Source organism: Oryctolagus cuniculus, chromosome 7 (genome assembly GCF_964237555.1).
Source record: "Oryctolagus cuniculus chromosome 7, mOryCun1.1, whole genome shotgun sequence".
In the NCBI taxonomy this organism is placed as follows: Eukaryota; Metazoa; Chordata; class Mammalia; order Lagomorpha; family Leporidae; genus Oryctolagus; species Oryctolagus cuniculus.
In genome coordinates this window covers 41,615,991-41,623,284 of record NC_091438.1, presented here as the reverse complement: position 1 = coordinate 41,623,284, position 7,294 = coordinate 41,615,991, and the positions used below count along the sequence as shown (strand labels likewise).

Here is a 7,294-nt window from a genome sequence, read left to right as displayed (position 1 = left end):
TATTATGAGTGTGTTATCTCTCATACTACGCTGTGCTGGTCCTCTGGTGATGGATTGAGATGATGCGATCCTTACTGGATGATGGGAAGTGAGGTTCATGATAGGCATCGTGATGCAGCATTGGGCATCCACATAGCGGTCATTGGAACACAGGTACCGCACGCAGTATTACAGCAGTTGGTAACCAACCTGAGTGCTAACTGACTGACAGGTGGGTAGCATATAGGGCATGGATGCGCAGGACAAAGGGAGGATTCACATCCCAGGCAGGATGTGGCAGGATGGTGGTGGGATGACAGCCCAGGAAGCAGGTAAGGGCAGGGATGGGGGCAGGCGCCGTGTGTGTGAGAACCCAGCTGCTGTGTCTGCAGGGAGGGTCCTGTCTGAGCGGTGGCAGCCGTCCTGGCTCAGCTCATCACTGCCATCTGCTTTGCTTGCTCCATGCGCAGGGCGGGTCTGGGCGGTCTGGAGCCTGGTGGGTGGTCTGCCTGCTTCACCCTGAGTGCTGTGGGGCTCCGCCCCTGAGGTGCCGAGAGCAAATGAGCTCTGTGAGCGTAAACTTTTCCCCTGTTCTTGCCTCTTCCCTTTCTGATGCTTCCTCTGCAGCTGATCAGCCGGCAGGAGCTGCCATGGGGCCCTGCTTAGCAGCCCCCCACCTCTGCTGGGCCTCGGGGCTGCTGGCCTTCCTCAGCCCCCTCCTCAGTGAGTGCCCGGGCTCCCTGGGAGGGAGGGCGACTGGGTGGGGCTGGGGTAGGTGGGGCCCTGCAGTCTGGGGAGGGCTCTGGGAGCTACTCTCTGGGAAAGAAGAAGATAAAACCGTGGGGTTAAACCTGACAGATGTAGCACATTTGTTTAGGGCTGCGGTTGATGGAAATGGAAGAGGAAGAGATGGTGTTTGCTGGCAAGTATGGTGGAGACACAGAGATGTCACTTTTGGTAACAGAAGATTTCTTTCCAGGGCCATGGTGTCAGATCAGAGCAGGCTGTGTCCCGTGTGTTGTCAGGTGAAACCGTCTGAACAGAGAAAGGTCCCATCAACCCAGGGATGACAAACACACTGTGGAGAGTCTGTGCCATGGCTGCTGTTTGGCGTGAAAAAACAAAGTACCAGTTTTCTGGGAGAGGTTACTAATCTCCTGGAGGTGGGGTCTGAAATGTTTGTCAATAAGATTCAGGAAACTCTGCCCTACAATCGTTACTTTACAGTCTCACACACCTGGAGTCATGTTGGCTGTGTTCTGATCTCTTGGTGTTGCCGTTGTCTGGGAGGGGATAGCCCGGTGTGTGCCTCTGACGAATGAGGGTCCTTGGAGGCTGCTTAAGAGTGACCCTCCAGTGGAGGATGGCCCAAGTGCTTGGGCACCTGCACCCGCATGGGAGACCAGGAAGAAGCACCTGGCTCCTGGCTTCAGGTCGGCGTAGCGCCGGCCCTAGCGGACATTTGGGTTTGAACCCACGGAAGAAAGACCTTTCTCTCTCTCTCTCTCTCTCACTGTCTATAACGCTACCTGTCAAATAAAAAAAATTATTTAAAAAAAGAGTGGCCCTCTGCAATAATGCACTCAGTGTGTGCTGGGAAACCTGCCCCATGCTCTCATGCAGCTCATGCCGTCGTTATGAGGCAGGCACAGACACTGAAGCCTACTGAGGGCAAATCACCTGTTCATGTTAACTCCATCCCATCCGGCACTTACTCCCAGAATTGCTTCCCATGAAATTTAGATTGCCTTCCTAAAATCAAGGGTTTCTACTGGATGGATTTGATTAATCAGAAAGAAATTCTGAGTTTCTCTCTTTTGCTCTGCTGAGAAAATGCTCACATTTCCTCTTTGCAACCCTCTAGGCATCTGCAGCACCTTGGACAAGGGCCCTGAAGCTCGTGGCTCCGGGGTTCTGGATTCTGGACTCCACTTTCCTGTGAAGGGGACGCGAGGGGGCTCCGTGTCGTTCCATGTGGTGCAGCAGCCAGGATGGGCTCCTGGAGAGAAACTGGAGGCGGTCTGGTGGAGCTTTGGCCCTGAGTCAACGTACAGAGAAATCCTGCACGTCCACAGTGGGGCAACCCCTCCAACCTGGGTCAGCCTCAAGGACAAGTACAAACCAAGGCTCCATGTGCCCAACACGACGTCCCTTGTGATTGAGAATGTGACCTCATTGGACAGTGGGCAGTATCGGGCTCAGATCAGATTCACTGGAGGACTTTTATCTACCCAGGTTTTCTGCCTCACTGTCTATGGTAAGTGACAGCCCCTGTCTGGAACCCCTGGCACAGTTCCTGCTGCTGTGCCCAGGAGCGTCTCCTAGGCCTGCTGTGCAGGGTCTCATCAGTCACTGTCTTGAGTGTGCATTTTTTGCTTTAAAATGAAGCATGGACTGGTGCTGTGGCACAGTGGATAAAGTCCTTTGTCTGTGTCGCCATAAGAGTGCCATTTAGAGTTCCAGCGCATCGCTTCTGATCCACTCCCTGCTGCTGCACCTGGGAAAGTGGTGAAGGATGGCCCAAGTGCTTGGGCCTCTGCACCCACGTGGAAGACCCAGATGACACTTCTGGCTTCGACCAGGCCAGGCCTGGCCGTGTGCCTCTTTGGGGAGTGAAACAGCAGATGGAAGTTCTGTCTCTCCCTCTCTCTCTGTGACTTTGATTTTCAAATAAATCAAAAATCAATAAGTCTTTTGTTAAAAAACAGAGCATACTCACCACCAACAGAGAGCAGAGCCGAGATTCACAGTGGGGCAGAATCACTTCAACATTTTAGGGGAGAAAACACAACTTTTGAAAATTTAGAGGCATTTGCAACAACAATAATTTTTACATGGTCACTTCATTTCTATATTATTATTGTTCTTTTCTTTTTAAAAAGGATTTATTTTATTAATTTGAAAGAGTTGCATAGAGAGGTAGATCCAGAGCGAGAGCGAGAACGAGAGCGAGAGCGAGAGAGAGAGAGACTCTTCCATGCGCTAGTTCACTCCGCAAAAGACCACAGTGGCCGGAGCTGCACTGATCCAAAGCCAGGAGCCAGGAGCTTCCTCTAGGTTGCCCATGAGGGTGCAGGGGCCCAAGGAGTTGGGCCATCTTCCACAGCTTCCCCAGGCCACAGCAGAGAGCTGGATCAGAAGAGGAGCAGCCAGGACTCGAACTGGTGCCCATTTGGGATGCCGGCACTGCAGTCTGGGGCTTTAACCTGCTGTGTCAGAGCGCTGGCCTGTATTATTATTATTTTGCTGTAAAAATTGCCACATAGTAGTGTGATGTGGGTCAGGAATCTGAGACAGTCTCACTGGGCTGGCAGGACTGTGTTCCTCTTTGAGGCTTGACGGAGAATCCTTCCTCCTGCCTTTCTCTTCTCCTTGCTGCCTGCATTCCTTGGTGCGTGGCCACTTCCTAATGTAAACTAGCAAGGGTGGATCAGTCTTGAATTGCATGCCCTGACTTGTCTTTTTTTTTTTTTTTTGTCTTCCACTTCTGAAGACCCTTATGAATATGTTTGTTCTTATGAATAATAAAATTTTTAGGTTATTGTCAGCTAATTAGCACCTTAATTCTATTTGCTACTTTGATTCCACACGGATGTACCCACTTTGGCAGATTGATGGGGTCCACTGATGATCAGATGGATGTCATTCGGGTCACTGTGCTGCTATGACATGTGGACTTCTCATGTTTCTAAGACCTTCCTACCCCCTCCTTCCCTCCATACCAGCTCCACTCCACTCACACCAGACTCCACACTCAACTCTCAAAGCCTGGACTGGTGGTGGAGAGAGTTCACACTGGAAGGTTTCCTAGGAAACCCATCTGCCCACACTTTCCTTCCCTCAAGTTCTCTCTGCATAGGGAAACTTCCTGCCATGGGCACAGTGGCTTTTGCAACTTTGGGTCCCGTGTGATTTCTAAGACTGCCTTGTGACTCTGCCTCCTCTCTTCCTGTCTGCACCCCAAGTTCAGTTTCATGTTCTGACCACACTCGGAGCTATCCTCTGTGGTCACTACCACTGTGTCTCCCGCAGACGCGGAAGGCATGGGCCTTTCTCTGGCCTCCCGGAGTTTCCTGCTGGCCTGCCTCACGAGGGTTGTGCAGTCCCAGGCACCATCTCAGCTTCTGTCCCTGGCTTCTTCCTGTATTGGACTGATGCTACTTTCCTAGAAACAATGGATCCTTGAACATAGATTCTTTCTTTCTGGTTTTTTTTTTTTTTTTTTTTTTTTTTGACAGGCAGAGTTAGACAGTGAGAGAGAGAGAGACAGAGAGAAAGGTCTTCCTTCCATTGGTTCACTCCCCAAATGGCCGCTTCAGCCTGCGTGCTTTGCCGGTCCGAAGCCAGGAGCCAGGTGCTTCCTCCCGGTCTCCCATGCGGGTGCAGGGCCCAAGGACCTGGGCCATCTTCCACTGCCTTCCCGGGCCACAGCAGAGAGCTGGACTGGAAGAGGAGCAACCGGGACAGAATCCGGAGCCCCAACCGGGTCTAGAACCTGGGGTACTGGCACCGCAGGTGGAGAATTAGCCAAGTGAGCCGTGAAGCTGGCCTGAACATAGTTTCTTGTCTTCATTGTTTCCTGGGAACTTTTTTTTTTTTTTTTTTTTTTATTTTTTATTTTATTTTTTTGACAGGCAGAGTGGACAGTGAGAGAGAGAGACAGAGAGAAAGGTCTTCCTTTGCCGTTGGTTCACCCTCCAATGGCCGCCGCGGCCGGCGCGCTGCGGCCGGCGCACCGCGCTGATCCGATGGCAGGAGCCAGGAGTCAGGTGCTTTTCCTGGTCTCCCATGGGGTGCAGGGCCCAAGCACCTGGGCCATCCTCCACTGCACTCCCTGGCCACAGCAGAGGGCTGGCCTGGAAGAGGGGCAACCGGGACAGAATCCGGCGCCCCGACCGGGACTAGAACCCGGTGTGCCGGCGCCGCTAGGCGGAGGATTAGCCTAGTGAGCCGCGGCGCCGGCCTCCTGGGAACTTTTTACCAATTGCTTACTCTAGGGAGATCTGGGTGTGAACTCAGTGGCTACTGTTCCTGCTGTCATTTGCTCAATATTTATCTTTTTGGAAGCTGCATGGGCTTTAATGAGGTCATGGTGAGAGTAAGTGATCTGTGATGTGCTCCACATGTGTGAGATCCCATGCTTTTGTCTCCTCCTGCCCCAGAGCCAGTGCCTGCTCCTCAAATCCTGGCTGAGTCACCGTCCATCACATCTGGCTGGTGCAACGTCACCCTGCAATGCAGGGCCATAGGGGCCACAGAGCAGCTGAACGTGACCTGGGAGAGCACAGGCCCCCCACAGCGAGCTGAAGCAGGGAGGAGCACCAGGACCAGCCAACAACTCCTGGACCCTGGCTGTGAGTCTACCTCTGAGTCAGCCCAAAGCCAGCCTCACCTGTGTGAGGCAAATCAGAGCAACCCAGTCATAGAGGCGTTCCAGCCCCTGTGGAGATGGAATTTCAGATTTGGCTCGCCTACTTTTTTTTTTTTTTTTTTTTAAGATTTATTTATTTGAAAGTCAGAGTTATACCCAGAGAAAGGAGAGTCAGAGAGAGAGAGAGGTCTTCCATCCGCTGGTTCACTCCCCAGTTGGCCGCAATGGGGAGCTGTGCTGATCTGAAGCCAGGAGCCAGGAGTTTCTTCCGGGTCTCCCACGTGGGTGCAGGGGCCCAAGGAGTTGGGCCATCCTCTACTGCTTTCCCAGACCATAACAGAGAGCTGGATCAGAAGTGGAACAGCCAGGTCTTGAACTGGCGCCCATATGGGATGCCGGTGCTTCAGGCCAGGGTGTTAACCCCCTGCACCACAGCGCTGGCCCTGGCTCTCCTACTTTCTCTGGGGGATTTTCCTGCTGCACTGTGAGATTACCTTCACCCCCATGTCGCTGAGGACAGAGGTGCCTTTAGGTACCGATGATCTGACCCCTGGGAGTTCAGCCTTCTTTTTGGAGTTGGCTTCCATCACACACTGTGAGAAGGCCAGGAGGGGCAGGTGCGATCCACTGTCTTTCACAAAGCCGGAGCTCAGAAGGGACATTCTGATGTGGTGGGTAGCATTTCCCCAGGGTCAAGGTCTCCGGCCTCAGACGCTCAGGTTCTACACAAGGACCTAGCGTCTGCCCCGTTGAGGTGGGGTGTGGGAAGAGGCAAGAAGCCATAATGAAGTATACTGCAATGGGATTCTGCCCCAAGAAAAGGAGAGATGGAGTGGAGAAGGCACCCAAGAAGGCCCTGTGGAGGAGGTGGTGGGCACCGAGTTGAGAAACAGTAGCCCCGGGGAATGTTCTAGAAGCCTGCATTTTGTACAAAGTTTCAGAAGCAGAGACAAGCAGTGTTCATGTTCAAGACATGATAAGAAAAGGCCCCGAGATAGAGCGCAGGCTGTCGTTGAGGGGACGGGAGAGGGGTGATTAGGCGCGTAGGGAGGGAACGGGCAGTTCAGAATGCCCTGTGCGCGGCTGCTGCTTTCTCTGCATTGCCGCACCTCAGCAGGAGCCGCACCTCAGCAGGAGCCCACAGCTCTCCCCTGTGAGCCCAGCCTGCAGCTCTCCCCTGCACCTCCTGCCTGTCAGCGGCGACGCTGACAACCGCACGGGGAGCTGGATGTGGACTCTGAGCCAGCCTCTGCACAAAGCTCTGACTCCCCTGGGAACAGCGGGAGGGGGCGTGCGCCTCGGGGATGTAGACTGTGACACCCCCAGGCAGACCCGGGAGCGCGCAGGCGAGCGCCAGGAAGAGCCCCGACTGTTGGACACCGGGCTGCGGTTTCACCTTTGTCGGCGGAGGCCGCGGGGTTGCGGAGAGGACTGTGCAGGGGCAGCTCGTCATTTGTGGAACCCAGGGCAAAACGCAGATGTGGGTGCCTTGTTCCAGCATCATGGAGGCTTTCAAGATGGCATCGGCAAGCACGGGTCCGAGCGCGGGACCCTGTAGGACTGGCGGGTCGCTGCGGAGACACACCGGGCGGAAGTGCTGCCCGAAGGCCCCCACCCGCCCCCGCATCCCCTGTCCCGCCTTTACCCCCTCCTCCCTTCTTCAGGGTGCTGCTGGTGGGGAGGGGGGAGGGGAAAGCGACCTTTTGGCTGGTCCGGAGCTGCCTTCAGGTGAGGTTTGTACTGCATTCGGAGGAACAGAGCCGTGGGGTCTTCAAAAAGTTCATGGAAAGTGTGCATTATGAAACACACACACACACGGATTCCAGTTTTTCTGCACGGAAATAAACGGTTCGTTCCGTTTTCCCACGAACTATCTGAAATCCCCTGGTCTCGCTTCCAGATCCCGAGATGCAAATGTAATTCAGGGCCTGCGAATTACTGGCT

General features: G+C 54.0%; 1 long non-coding RNA gene across 1 annotated transcript; it reads left to right on the top strand.

Annotated features, from left to right (window-relative positions):
• Positions 1 to 572: 572 nt before the first annotated feature.
• Positions 573 to 5,267, top strand: LOC138850523 (uncharacterized). The gene is made up of 3 exons (XR_011390353.1): positions 573 to 702; positions 1,844 to 2,236; positions 5,142 to 5,267. It is a non-coding gene; the product is annotated as an uncharacterized lncRNA (long non-coding RNA).
• Positions 5,268 to 7,294: the final 2,027 nt, after the last annotated feature.